Raw genomic sequence first — 16,123 nt, 5'->3', positions numbered from 1 at the left:
ACTCACCAATTGGGTCCTATATTAAGGACCGGAGGAGTAGTTCTTATTTACTATTATAGAATTTGTTATTATAGGCTTTTATGTTGTACTAAAACCTTTTAATAATTATGTTTCTAGCTTGAAACTTTATAGCAACTCTCTCTTGTATTTTTTTAGTTATTCATATAAGATCTAATTAACTAATTTGAATAGATTAAGAATGTTAGTTAAATTAATTAATATAATATATTTTTTCTAAAAATATCTTATTCATCTTCCGTAATTCCCACAATCCATCTCTTACTTAATTATTATTAACAAAATATCAAAAAGACTGATTTAAAAAAATTAATAAATGTGTAAAATACATCTTACTTATAAAATCTACTTTCAAATTATGTTATACTCCTCCGGTCCTTAATATAGAACCCAATTCTTGAGTTAGTTGTGGTCCTAAATATAAGACCTATTTCTTATATTTATCAGTTTTTTCTAAATTACCCCTATGAATACTTCCTCAATCATAACCAAGTAGAAGAGGGAGAGGGTTATTAAGAAAGATGATTATGGTGTTTTAGGAAAAATGTGTCACTTTTCTTATAATTAACTAACTTACCTAACTTCTTTAATCTAATCAAATTAGTTAAATGGGTCTTATATTAAAGATCGGAGGAGTATATATATATATATTAAGGAGCGAAGTATTAAAATTTGAAAAATAGGCGTTCATTTTTTTTTTCCAGCTTGAATAAGCAGTCAGTTCATTAAATATCAGAAAGGGTAAAATTGAAAAAAAATCCCAAAAAACAAAAAAAGAGATTTGGGAAGGAAGTCATTGGTTATCAGGCAAGTATCATCAACAGTATCAAGAGTCCGCAATCTCGGGGCCCCACGGGTTTGTCTTCAAATCGTTACCGGTCGTCGCGCCAATGTATATCCCACGTGCACGCCCCTATTTCCAAGCCGCCTTGAGACGCGGCCAAATCAAAGGGCGCCACGCAACCGACTTCGTTGATAAAGTGCCATCTTTCCGACGTAGGATCTCTTGCACAGTGCGGTTGAAGAAACACGATCTTTTCGCACTCAGAGCACCTATTCACTTCTCCGATCTCTTCTTCATTTTTCTACCCACTTGCTTCCCTCTTCCTGTTTCATTGTTATTCTATCCGTGATTTTGGTCGGACACTTCTCATCTGGAGCTCCAACTGGAAGTAATTTCCTCGTTTTCAAGTTTGTTTTTCTTTGCGAATTCGCTGGTTCAGTTGGATTGCTTTGCTCCTCATGCAGCGGAAATGAGTCGCTTGAGTTTTCTTATTCTCCGCATCTTTCGAATTTCTGCAGTTTCACTGAACTGGAGATGAATTTCAACATGAATGCGTGTGTTGTACTGTGTTTCATTTTGTTATCATAATCCAGTTAAATGCATGAAAATGAAAGTGTATTTCTGATTTGGAAGTTTGGGTTGACTTGATGATTAGGTGTTAGGATAAGAATACAGAGCTTGCTATTATGAATTCGGTGGAAATAAGTTAATATAAGCTGATGATGATTTTGAGCATTTTCTGACTGGCGATTCCCAATGTGTATATAATGTTTTGAGTTCATCTTCCGATACAAACTATTCTTATTTATTTATCTTTTTTTTTTATTGTTGAAAGGAACAGGGACTAGATTCACCAATATGAGTAATACTGTCGGCCGAAGTATCTTCTACCCGACTTCGCTTTGTCCATCAGTTGCAGAATATCAAAGTAAGGTTAATTCTTCTGGCATACCTGCAAACTCTCTATTCAAAGCTGTGACTGTCAACCAAGGGTCAGCACAAACACAAAACTTTCTTCTTTCTTCCAAATTTCGTGGGAACAAGTTGTATGTGAGGAAACGAAAATTTGCCATGGGAAGGCTTGGACGAGTTGCAGGTATTCCCCATGCTGTGTTAACCACAGATCACGCTTCAGAGGTAAACTTCAACCTCGCTTGAAAAAAACGTTGGTCAGGATTAGTTTTAGAATATTAAATTTCCTTTCGTTAAGAACGTATTATTAGCGACTGGTTAGTACCATGCATTCTGTTTATATTACAAGATGTCCAGCTAACACTTCCTGTTCTGTGGGTATAAAGAAATATAGAGTTCATTTTTAAGTCAATGTAAATGCTTTAGCATTTGAGGTCACGCCCGCCATAGAAAATAAAAAGACTGAAGTAAATGCAGCCGTGCATTTTCTTGGGCCTGTGAATACCTTTCTAGATTTTGAAATATATTCTGGCATTTGTATTGACCAACATGTAGCGGAAATTGGATACATTTGACCCTTATATGACACGAAGGCTAAATCTTAAAAATGACAATCACCTACTTGAGGTTTCAAGTTCTTATGCTCAAGCGATTAGCATATGCATCTACATATTTTTAGATACTTGCCAGCCACAGTTCAATCATTAGCATCATGACATGAATTTTGAACTATACACTAGTTTCCTCTCTGGATTGCATTTTATATCGGCACATAAATAATAATCTAACGTGTCTTTGCATTTTGGCGCAAGTTATTCAATCTAACTTATTGTTGTATTGACTGCATTTGGCCGTGGAGCAGCTTTCAGGGAAATACAAACTTAATGGGGATATAGAATTGCAGGTATGCAATTGGTCCTGAACATTGAATGGCTTTTACGGATTTATATAATATTATAATGAATTAGTGATCTATGAATTATGAACTAATCGATGGCGGTATACAATGTTGTACAGGTTGGTGTTGATTCTGTAGCCCCAGGGTCTATGACAAAAGTAGATATTCAGGTTTCATATGGTAGTGACTCTCTGATTATGCACTGGGGAGTTATTCATGATAGGCAAGCGTATGTTCAACACTAATTTTTCTAAGTATTTCTATTTTCCTGAAGCAGTTTAGGAGTTCATTATTAATTTAATCATCCTTTTATGTGTAGAAAATTTTCTGCCTCATATCTTGTCTCTGTTTTCAGGAAATGGGTACTTCCTTCTCGTCAGCCAGATGGAACAACAGTATATAAAAACAAAGCTCTTAGAAGTCCTTTTGTGAAAGTAAGTTGAAAAAGAGACTTGCAACAAGAAAACAAATTTGGAAATTATTGGCAGATTCACCTGCTAGCTCTAACCATATAAGTAAATTTTGTCAGCCTACTTTTTGTTTCTTTTTCTATTTAGTCTGGCTCAGGATTTTGTTTCATTTCTTTTTTTTCCTTCTTTTTTCAAATTAGTCTGGCTCAGGATTCATTCTTAAAATAGAAATTGATGATCCCGCAGCCCAAGCTATTGAGTTCCTTGTATTTGATGAAGCTAAGAATAAGTGGTGAGTTGTTGTTCATGTTTTTCTCCCTTTGTAGTCATGCTTATGCGCGAATTTAACAAAAAAAATATGTTTTTACACTAATTACAGGTTCAAAAACAATGGCGAAAACTTTCTTATCAAGTTACCTGTGAAAGAGAGGCCACCTGTTAAAGAGAGGCCAGTTCATGAAATTTCAGTTCCTGAAGACCTTGTACAGATTCAAGCATACCTCAGGTGGGAACGAAAGGGTAAGCAGATGTATAATCCAGAGCAAGAGAAGGTCAGTGATCAATAGATTCCTATATCTTCCATTTGGCCTTGAATTTTCAATTTGTCTTGTATTCTATTTGCTTGATCTGCCAATTTTTTATGAGTGATTCTCAAATTTTGCATTTATTTTTCCCTCTCAAACTTCATTGCTACATTACTTGCTCCTTTGCCTTGGGAATTTTATTGAATTTGATAATTTGAATCATATTTTGGGCACAAGTCCTTGCTTATTCATGCCAAAAAAATTATCTTAGTTTGGTCTTAGTCACATGGAATCGCCCATTAAAGCTATGTATTATAATGCTTTACTGCTGTCCCATATGCATTCTGTTTTTGATATTTCAGCTGACTTAGGATCTTCTATTATGGGTCTAAAACCTATTTTCTGTTGTTTGGCTGCCCTATAATAATAATTGGTGAAAAGAGCAAGACTTAACTAGTAGATCCCCAATTGTTTGTTCAACGTCACTGTCTCCCATGTTTTTTCTCTTTTGTATTCTCATAAGAAGAGGAATAAACATTCTTTATTGTCTTTAATTTGTTATGGCCAGAAAATATCATGCCAGATAATCAGATCTTTTGTAGAAATGTGTTCATCACACACCTGTCTTTGGTGTCAGCTATCAGGTTTAGTAAAAAGGCCTTCATGGTGCATAGTAAAACCTATGGTTCTCCAATTGTTTGTTCAACGTCACTGTTTCCAGTGCTTTTTCTCTCTCCATTGTATTCTCATAAGAAGAGGAATAAACATTCTTTATTGTCTTTAATTGGTTATGGCTAGAAAATATCATGTCAGGTACTTAGATCTTTTGTAGAAATGCGTGTATCACACACCTACCTTTGGTGTCAGCTATCAGTTATCAGGCTTAGTAAAACAGCCTTCATGGTGCATTTGTGGCATGTAGATGCTTTAAAATAATCTGGGAAATAGCTTTCATTAAAAAATTTGTAGAATTAGACAGAGCTATTTTCATGCTGTAAGAATCAAGATTTTTCCATTCAGTGAGACCTATATGTGATCTTTTCCCTCATTTGTGTAGGAGGAGTATGAAGCAGCTCGAAAGGAATTGTTGGATGAAGTAGCGAGGGGTATTTCTGTACAAGACCTCCGTGCAAGATTAACAAATAGAACTAGTTCCACCGAAGGGAAGGAGCCATCTGTTTCTCAAATAAAGGCAATCCCTGATGAACTTGTACAAATACAAGCATTTATACGCTGGGAAAAAGCTGGGAAGCCTAACTACTCCCCAGATAAAAAATTGGTAACTTAATAAATACACTTTGATTTCCCTTATCCTGGTCAGTGTTACCTAAATGGACAGGATAATATCACTTGTTTTGCTTCTTATGTGTGCTGTAGTGCTGTTATTGCTTTATTGACATTTATTTTTTTCCCCCTATAAAAGAGGGAATTCGAGGAAGCAAAAAAAGAATTGCTAGCTGAGCTTGAGAAAGGTGCCTCTATTGATGAGATACGTAAGAAGATTACCAAAGGAGAGATACAAACAAAGGTTGCGAAGCAATTGAAAAGCAAAAACTATTTTAGTGTTGAAAGAATCCAGCGCAGAAGGAGAGATTTGATGCAGCTTATTAACAAACATGTGGCCAAAGATTTAAGCCTACAAGATGTAGCTGCACCGAAAGCCTCAACACTGACAGTACTTGAACGCTATGCCAAGGAAAGAGAGGAGCAGAATAAGGGTCTTGTTTTGAATAAGAAAATCTACAAGCTTGGTGATAATGATCTTCTGGTGAGGAAATAACATCTCAATTCATATTTTCTGCTTTCATAACATCTCAATTGATATTTTCTGCTATCATCTTTTTCTCCTTTTAAGTTTTCTTGACTGCCTATTCTAATTAAACTTTTGCATCCTTAAGGTCCTTGTTACAAAGGATGCTGACAAGACTAAGATTCATCTAGCTGCCAATTTTAAAATGCCGATTACTCTTCACTGGGCCTTATCTAGAACCACACAAGGACAGTGGTCGGTGAGTATAAAAATTTGGCTTCACTAAAAGATACTGGAAGATATTTGATGTTGAAAACGATGCTAATGTTCCTTTGATATTTTTATGGGTATGTTAGTCATAATCCTAACGGTAAACTCAGGTACCACCTCAAAGTGCTCTGCCCCCGGGTTCTGTGGCTGTGCATGAGGCTGCTGAAACACAATTTCAAATGAGTCCATCTGATCCTTCTTCTAAGGTGTCTTAAAAATTATTCTGAAGTTTTGGTTTTTGTTGTTTATAGTCTTTGATATCTAGAGTCAAAATTCTAAAGAGTATTGAATAATATTTCAGGTCCAGACCTTAGATATTGAGGTTGAAGATGATACTTTTAAAGGAATGCCTTTTGTCCTTCTGTCCGGTGAAAAATGGATTAAGAACAATGGGTCAGATTTTTATATAGGGTTTGACAATGGAAAGAAGCTGATACCACAGGTTGTTTCAAATTGTAATGGCAATCCTTTTAATCAATTTGCATTTGTTTGTGTCACCTTACTCAATCCGATAACAAGATTTGTTCCTTTGGAAGGTTAATGCTGACGGCCAAGGCACAGCCAAGTTTTTGTTGGATAAAATAGCTGAATTGGAGCATGAGGCACAAAAGTCCTTTATGCATAGGTCAGTAAGCTCTTGAGAACTACAATTTATGTCACATCAATGCTAATTTTAGATATCATAAAGTACTATTGTATTTGTGGGTTAAATAATGGAAACAGAGTGAGTTTTATTTCTGAGAATTTTAGTACCAGTGTGTTACAAGATGTATACACCATCAGGACTGAAGACCAGGAAGTAAAATAGGCAAATAATCAGAGAATTAATTTCCTATAATTGGCTTCTAGTCCTTCTCATTATGGTAGTCTAATAATCAGTATTATGGCCTTAATAATATCCTAGTAACGAATTCACTATGTACAAGAAATACATGTTTTCAACAGTACTTTTCTCTGTTATATGTAAGGTTTTCCTAGTAGATCTTGAGGAAACCTGGTTTTCTGGTTGTTAAAGGTTACAATAAAATTAAGCAAGATCCTTCGCTTAATAGTTTAACTTCTGGATTGGATCTGGTTCTTGGCAGTCATAGTATTACAGCCTCCATGATTTAGTGGTTAAGAACTACGTCTTGATTGCTACCGTTCTTCGTAATTAAGAATGAATTCTCAGTGCAAAGTTTGGGGGGCTTGTACTTTGCCCATGCTTCAAGAGGCAAGAGCTTTTTAATTAGGGGGCTTCTCTTGGAAATGATGACAAAGTTATTCTTAAGCCTCTGCTTAATGTTTGAAGCTTTTGAGTGATATAGTGGACCCTAGCGGTTTGCTTCTAGCAAACCATGTGGCTCATGGAGCAGCCTAGGACCTCTACTTAGTTGTAACACTTTACTTTTGAAAACTACAGATAAATCATTATTTAAGTACTGTACCATGGCAACGAAGAATTAAAACCCAAACAACAGAAATTTTGATGACAGAAAGTTTGAAAGCCGATTTTGTAATGATATCAAATTTAATTCAGTTTTCTTTATCTCTTTCTCCTGGTCCTTAATTTCTTTTGGCTTATCAATGATATTCATGACCACAACAGCAAATCTTATCCCATTAGGTGAGATCAGCTATATAGACTGTATGACGTCATTATGCTTTATCATTTATAAACAAAATCTTTAGATAAATTGTTAACCAAGATGTCTCTCTCATTATTCGATATTCATGATCAGTCCTTTGAAATTAACATACATTGTGCTTTGGGGTCCATGAAAGAGTTTTATATTCTTGTTATTTAAGCTATATTATGGAACTACAATAGTGAAAGTTATTGGCAATCTATTGAATGGATATATAGAAATGATCATTAACTTTCATTAGAGTCCAAATGCTCGATTTTTTATTTAATAGTTGCCTCTAGTTGTCCTTCCTCTTCCATCTAATTTTTTCCCAAGCTATAGATGCTTGTGCAAATAGACCAGAATAATGATAGTAAAATTTGAATTATCTGCTTTTGTTGCGCCACTTAAACCTTCTGTGTTTGTCATGAATTATCAATTTATGTCAGACTTCATATTCTGTAAACTGTAACTACTCATCAATGACAACTAGGTGTTGGTTTAGGGTTTATTGCGATTCAGTGTTGTGTTTTGTCCCCAACTATTTTCTTAAACCTGAACATTCTTTATGTCCTTTCTCTGTTTTTCATAGATACCGACATCCATTTTCCACATGGACAATAGAGGGAATTTCATTTGTTGGCTGATCCTATTGTACATTCCCTGTCAAATGCTTAGCATGTGTAGTTGTTTTCAAAGCCATACTGCCATTCAAAAAATAAAAATAATCATCACTATCTTTTCTTTGGATCTGTATTCACAGCTAAATGCTTTGGTCTGAATAGATTATCTCATTGCATTTTTTCCATGGAAGTTGGAAATTTAATCTTTATCAACATCTTAAAGAATCTCATATATATAAGTGTTTTGAAGCATTACTATTGATTTCGTCTACTAACCAAAATGTTTTTAATGATTACACTTAGTTGGATCTGGATTGACCACTCAATTTTTTTCCCTCAGATTTAACATTGCAGCAGATTTGATTGATCAAGCCAAAGATGCTGGCCCAAAGGGCCTTGCAGGTATGTTGGTATGGATGAGGTTCATGGCTACAAGACAGCTCATATGGAACAAAAATTATAATGTGAAGCCACGGTAATTCCCGTATGAACTTTAATTTTTGCTTTGCTAATGAGCTTTTTAGTGAATGGGATGTTTTATCCCTTAATCCATAAAAGCTTCAGCATGAATCTGCCATAATTTAAATTTCTGCTATATGTCTGGCATAATTTATCATCAGCATGAACTAGTTAGTTTATTTGCTGTTATGTATTGTGGTCATGTTTCTTTGCCTATACTAGAACATTCTATGGTCACCAATACTAACAATAAGTATTAATTGGAACAGTGAGATAAGTAAAGCACAGGATAGACTTACAGACTTGCTCCAGAATGTATATACAAGTTATCCAGGCTATAGGGAACTTGTAAGAATGATCATGTCTACTGTTGGTCGGGGAGGTGAAGGTGATGTGGGACAACGGATTCGGGATGAGATCCTTGTCGTCCAGGTGGGTATGATTTGTTATTTGCTTCCCCTTAATGGGTAGCTCCTCATGTATCTTTCCCTTCCATATGCTTGAATATAAGATGTCACAAAAAAGTGCTAAATGGTTTGCAGAGGAAGAATGATTGCAAAGGTGGAATGATGGAGGAATGGCATCAGAAGTTGCACAACAATACTAGTCCTGATGATGTTGTAATCTGCCAGGTAATTTTGAGAATTTTCTGGACTTCTTATGGCTTATCTCATCAGCCTCATGTTTCATATTTGATTCGTTTGGTAAATCTGTCCAGGCACTGATTGATTATATAGATAGTGACCTTGATATCGGGGTTTACTGGAAAACCTTGAATGACAATGGGATAACAAAAGAACGTCTTCTTAGCTATGACCGTGCAATCCATTCTGAACCAAATTTCCGGAGAGATCAAAAGGAAGGTCTTTTGCGTGATCTTGGAAACTACATGAGGACTTTGAAGGTTGGATGGATATATCTTTGTTGTCTGGTTATGTTTTCTATCATACAATTGTTCTCTGTTGGAAATGCCTTGGCTGATTAGTTTTATATTATGGTTCTTGTTGATAAATGTCTCATTGAGGGGGGATGAAAAATAAAATGTTGCAGCATAGAGTGATAGGTATCCAAGCAAGGTGGGGAACCTTCACTTAAAAGATCCATTATGGCAGGAGAACCACTCCTACTTAAGTGCCCTGTTAAGCAGCCATACAATTTGATGTAGGACTTAGGCGTCCTGTACTGCATTGGTAATTATCAATAAGCCACCTTTGGAAAGCTGATTTCCAAATGGCTACAGTCTACTACATTCATTCATCCTTTCTGTCAGTTAGAGCCTTCTGCAGGTAATCCTATTTAGAGCCACTGAGCACCAGCTTTGATACCACTTGATAGGAGAAGATAGAAGGCTGGTAGCTGAAGAGGGAATAGAGAGTACAAGAGAATCTCATAAACTAACATGACTCCCTCCAAATCAGGTTACAATTAATGTATGTGTTAGAATCCTAACTAGCCAGCTATCACAAATTCATAATGAGCAGAAGAGAACAGAACAACAAATTTAACTATTTTTCTTCTACTTTTCATTTATACCTAACAATAGCTCTACGTAATATGTTTGTATATTTCTGATTGTAAACGACAGTTATTGCAGCTCAGTAAGTATTGCATTTAAATTGCTGTTGCCAACAATAAGCAGAGGGAGGGGGTGCAATTCTACTTTTAATCTTGTAGGCTCCATTAAATGCTATACTCTATTTGGATCTGTTTTGCATCTATCATTCCTTGGTGTACTTTAAAGAGGCTTTCATCCAGCCCTGTGTTGCCTAACCTTGAGCCACTTAGGTCAACTGATAAATAATAATCTGTCATGTAACAAATTTTATCATCTGCAGGCAGTTCATTCGGGTGCAGATCTTGAGTCTGCTATTTCAAACTGTATGGGCTACAATACTGAGGTAACAAAAGTAACCGAGTTATGTTTTCAAGGGCATCATTTTGTACTTAGAATGATAGGTCTTCATATTTTTAACATCATATTCGATCTTTTTGCAGGGTCAAGGCTTCATGGTTGGGGTGCAGATAAATCCAGTGTCTGGCTTGCCATCTGGTTTTCCTGTAATGCTATTTAGCTTTATTTGAAGCTGTTTATGATGCGTAATATCTTCTGAATGTTGGACTAAGTTGTATGGTGTTTCTCGCAAGCAGGAGTTACTTCAGTTTGTTCAGGATCACATTGAGGTTAAGGATGTAGAACTGCTTCTTGAGGTTTGTGTATCTTCAATACAGTCAATAGCCATTTTTACTTGCACATATGTCCTTATATAATGCCTTTTCCCCATGATTTTGCAATAGGGTTTGCTAGAAGCTCGGCAAGAACTTCAACCACTACTACATAAGCATCAAGATCGTCTGAGAGATCTTTTTTTTTGGATATTTCCCTTGATTCTACTGTTAGGACAGCAGTGGAAAGGGGATACGAACAATTAGATAATGCTGGACCAGAGGTAATGTTTCTACAAAGGGTCTCATTATGATCAAACTATATTCACCAATTTATTTAATTGATCTCATAAATTAAAGTTCTTTTATTATAAGTTAATATGGTCAATCAGCTGATTTATGTTTCATGCAGAAAATCATGTACTTCATCTGTATGGTTCTCGAAAATCTTGCTCTTTCATCAGATGACAATGAAGATCTAATTTACTGCTTGAAGGTATATATCTTTGTTGAATCTTTGGCCATACGAATTTCTTGCTCATCAGTTATGTCACCATTTTAGATGCAGAGTTTGGTCGGTAAAGCTTATGTTTGTGATATTTTAGCTGAAAAAGATTACACCTATCAGTGAAGTGTGGAATTGTGCACTGTTTATCTTCGATAAGGAAACTGACCCCTTTGTTGGTAGAGAAGTAATTATCCAGTTGTATAGACAGAGAAACTTAAATGAATGATTTGATGATTTTGTTTCATGCCCTTTGTATTTACTTTATATGATTATTGAGTATGCAATATAATATAGGCTTTTGGTCAATTACATAGTTTAAATTGGTTTAAAATAATGAGAGAAGTTCTTTCATCAATGGCTATTAAAGATAAGGCTCACAAACATCAATTTGAGTTTGTTGTGGGCAAATTAAGCATTTTGATACTGGTAATGCAAAGCTCAAGACAGTACTGGAAGTTCATAAACGCCGTTGTGTTTTTGCTAAATATCTACATCTAAGATGTCATAGTCCTTCAAAGACTATCTAACTAATGAATATTATTCGCCACTTGTCTTATTTTTATTTTTTGCTCTTCAAGGGTTGGGATCATGCCTTAAGCATGTGTAAGAGTAAAGACACACATTGGGCACTGTATGCAAAATCAATCCTTGATAGAACACGTCTTGCGCTCACAAACAAGGCAGAGTGGTACCAGCAAATTCTGCAACCATCAGCAGAGTACCTTGGATCACTACTTGGGGTGGAGAGATGGGCTGTATGTCCTTTCTCTTACATTCACTCATTCTTCTATAGCATACTACCTTGTTTCAGACTTCTGAAAATTTCTGCTTGCAGGTAGAAATATTCACTGAAGAAATTATCCGTGCTGGATCTGCTGCTTCACTATCCGCTCTTCTTAATCGACTGGATCCAGTTCTCCGAAAGACAGCTCATCTTGGAAGGTTAACTGATCATGTTTGTTGAACTTTAATAAAAAGTTTCTGTAGCCATCCGTATTGAGCGTGGTGTATACTGTCATAGCATTATTCAGTTGTAGTGATAACCATCTTACTGCAATTCTGGCACACTTGGAACAGTTGGCAGGTTATTAGCCCTGTTGAAGCCATTGGATATGTTGAGGTTGTGGATGAGTTGCTTGCTGTTCAGAACAAATCATATGGCCAACCTACTATTTTAGTAGCAAAGAGGGTGAAAGGAGAGGAGGAAATTCCAGATGGCGCCGTTGCTGTCCTGACACCTGATATGCCTGATGTCCTATCTCATGTTTCTGTACGAGCGAGAAACAGCAAGGTGTTACAATTTAAATAGTCCTTTTGTTACATGTGTTGTGGATGCTACTGTTGAATGGTAGGCCTGTTATTTATTTATTGTTTTGATTGCACCTGTTTATTATTTTGATCTGTGACCAGAATGACGTCACACGACTACCTAGCAACACTTTAGTAATGAAATATTTGGTGCCTAAGCTGCAAACTGGCTTGCTTTGTGGGCAACTAGGTCTTAATAAAATTATAAAACTATATCTTCAAAATAATTGGTGCATTTTCACAGGATGTGGGATTTGATTATCATATATTATACATCCAATTGATTTGATATTATAATCTGGTATGATTGTGCTGATGTTACTGATAAACTATAACTAAATTTTGATTAAAGACTGCTAGAGCTCAAGGGACATGGGAAGGTGGCCTCTTCTCCTTTCTTTTTTTTTTTTTAAATTTTTTTAAATAAGATGAAATTGTTGTGAAGGTAATTATGCTTTCATGTACATTGACATTGCTAATGCTGACTTTAAGTGCTCATGCTTTCCAGGTCTGTTTTGCTACATGTTTTGATCCCAATGTCCTGGCCAATCTTCAAGCCAATAAAGGAAAGCTATTGCGTGTAAAACCGACATCTGCTGATGTAGTTTATAGGTAACATCTTTATGTCTTCAAAAAAAAAAAATCTAAGTGATTTATGTTTGCATCCATTGAGTGTGGATGAAACGACTTCTATAGTAAAACAGCCATTTCACCACCTGCTCCGTGATCTGAATTGATGAATTTTGCTTGCTTCTCTTTTTCTACCATTTTTCTTCATTTGTTTGGGAATTATTTCAGTGTGGTAGAGGAGGATGAACTGGTTGATGCCAAATCAACTCAGCTGCAAGAAGATGGTTCTGTGCCAACATTAAGCTTGGTCAAAAAGCAATTTAGTGGTAGATATGCCATATCATCTGAGGAGTTCACAAATGAAATGGTTAGATTTTCAAAAAGTAACAGCTATTGATGGGTTTCTCTACATTCATTCTTTCTCATTTTAGTTTTTGATTTGGGGAAGTACCAGATATATGTCTGTACACTCTGTTACTTCAGCGTAACTTTCTTAGAAATTCTGTTTTTCCAGGTTGGAGCTAAATCACGTAATATTGCTTATTTAAAAGGAAAAGTGCCTACCTGGATCGGGATTCCCACCTCAGTTGCCATACCATTTGGAGTATTTGAATATGTTCTTGCTGATAAGCGAAATCAGGTCCTACATCACGTTTCCATTTTCCTAGTGTCATAATGTTGGAAAATGAGATATCAAGTTCGTATTCTGTGGTTATCTTTCTTTGATTTTAGTGCCTCAATTACTCACATTTTCATGTTCATGACGAGGATAATGATTTGGTAACACGCACAACTTGTTGGCGTTTGATTCAGGCTGTTGAATCATTCATCTGATATACAAATTAGTCTAGGTTAAGTTTCTGACTTGTGAACAATTCCATGGGTTATGTTGTCTTTGACATAACAGCAGAACTTTACGGTGCTACATTCAACTATTATGATAAAATTTGCAAATAAAAATTCTCTTTCTGTAATTATTCAAAGGAACTTTCAAATTAAACTTTTATTCAATCTATATTGTTTCAGCAGCCAATTGCTGGGGCTTTCTTTTCTCATGGAAAATTTATATGTTTTTGTTATTAAACATATATGATAGTTTGAATGCACTTGTGGTATTCGTTATTAGACGTGTTTATGTTTTTTTTTTTAGGTAGTTACATTTGCAACTATGTGAGTCCTTTATGTAGTGTAATGAAGTTTTAACTGAATGTTATCTATTAGGAAGTAGCTGAAAAGGTTAAATTTCTGAAGATGTCATTAGCTGAGGGAGACTCCAGTATCCTTGGAGAGATTCGCAAAACAGTTTTGCAGTTGGAAGCACCACCCCAGTTGGTATGTTTTTGTTGGTAGCAGTCAAATGAAATTTCATTGAACCTTAATAGAATAGGGCCTGTTTGTTTAAGCTTAAAAAAATAAGTGAGTTTTAGATAATTTAGAGATTTTATGAAAAGTGACTTATGGCATGGAGATTTTATAAAAGGAGAAATTATTTTTGTGTTTGGGTACCATCATCAACAATAAAAGCCTTATCCCATAGAATGAGGCTGGTTACGTAGATCACACAATATCATTGAGCTCTACCTGAAGCCAACTCTTTTGATAAACCATTGACTAGAAGATCTCAATTGATGACTTACCTCTCATTGTCCTTCTTGGTCTCCTTTTACCTCTCTTTCTAGGGCTAAAGATTATATGCTTACCCCTCCCTAGTGGCGCTTCCTTGGTCTTCCTTGCACATGACAAAACTGTTTTAAATGATTTTCTACCTATTTCTCCTTAATACATGCCATGCCAACTTGACCTGTTGTAAGATTATTTCGGATCTATTATTTAGTGATTTTCAGATTTTGTGACATCTCCGTGCATCTCTGTTCATAAAAAATTACTCCCTCCGTTCCTTATTATAAGAGACAAATAACCAAATTACGTTGATCAAAAAAACAGTTAAAATTAGTTGAGGACAATAATGTGTAAAGTATAATATTTTTTCTAACAATGCCCCTATTAATAAGGAGAGAGAGTATGAGAGAGAACAATTAAATTATTAAAAGAAAGAGAAGTAGGAGGGAGAGAGAGTATGAGTTGGAGACAAAATAAATAGGGGTAAAATAGGAAATCAATATAAAAACTAGAGACAACTTTAAGTGTCTCTTATATATAGAACATACCTTAAGTATCAAATGTCTCTTATAATAAGGAACGGAGGGAGTATTTATTAGTGATTTTCAAATTTTATAAGATCTTTAATTATCTCTATATTTTTATAAAGAATTGAACATTCCATCTCATATGCTAAATCTAATTATTTTTAGAAGCTACTAAGTTTATTAAAATAATAGAAATATGCTTTTTACTCAAATTTCATTATTTTGATAAGCTTAAAAAACATTTTAAAATTATCAAAAGTTGTTTTTCTTCAAAAAATGTGATTTTTTTCCCTAAAAAAATGCTTACCGGGGAAAAAAAAAAAAAATCCCCATTGTCTCTCAAAAGAAAGGAGGAACTTAGATGAAAGCTAATGTCTTATTTTCAGATAGAGGACCTGAGAACTAAGATGAAAAGCTCTGGAATGCCTTGGCCTGGTGATGAAGGTGAACAACGATGGAGCAAGCATGGAGGGCTATAAAAAAGTAAGACTCATGCCTCTATTAGTCTATAAAACACAATGCCTGTATTAGACTTTGATACCTGGTTTGTGAAAGGTGGCAACTTGATCAAAAGTAGAGTTTCCTGCTCTTATATTAATTACCATACTTCACTGCACTTATAATTCAGGGTGCTTCTCTATTTACACTGACAATTGTGCACGAGGCAATCTATGAGGGAGATCATCCCATGCTATTTCTGTATTCTTTGCATCACCATAAACTTTTTAATTACAACCTTCGATTCTTAATATAAGAACTAGTTGGAGATTCAATTTGATCCTAAATATAAGATCCTAATTCACTTTGTCTCTAATATTTTATTATTTGCCTTCAACTAATCCCTATAGTGATTACACATGTGAAAAGTTATTAGCAAGAGGTAAGTTAAATGAGCATAATTAATAAGGGTATTTTAGGGGAGACAATATCTATTTACTACAAATACCTAACTTAACTAATTTCATTAATATTCTCAAATTATTTACCTAACTCTTTATTAAGGACGCAAGTAGTAATTATTATTTCTGGGAATTATTGTTATAACTTATAGTTTTGTTGAACACATTACTATTACCCTGGACACTAACAAAATAACTGATGGTCCTTTGCTGCTATTGATAGCATGCTAGGAGGCATTCAACCGAGGATGTACTGTTCCTCATATCAACTAT

The 16,123-nt window shown here is 35.1% G+C and overlaps 1 pseudogene; it reads left to right on the top strand.

Moving 5' to 3' along the window:
• The first annotated feature begins 1,059 nt into the window (after positions 1 to 1,059).
• LOC114726875 (alpha-glucan water dikinase, chloroplastic-like) lies at positions 1,060 to 15,434 on the top strand (annotated as a pseudogene).
• The last annotated feature ends 689 nt before the right edge of the window (positions 15,435 to 16,123 follow it).

This window comes from Neltuma alba, unplaced genomic scaffold (assembly GCF_004799145.2).
Source record: "Neltuma alba isolate B1F8T4 unplaced genomic scaffold, ASM479914v2 tig00012409_pilon, whole genome shotgun sequence".
Lineage (NCBI taxonomy): Eukaryota > Viridiplantae > Streptophyta > Magnoliopsida > Fabales > Fabaceae > Neltuma > Neltuma alba.
This window is presented reverse-complemented; position numbering and strand designations above follow the sequence as displayed.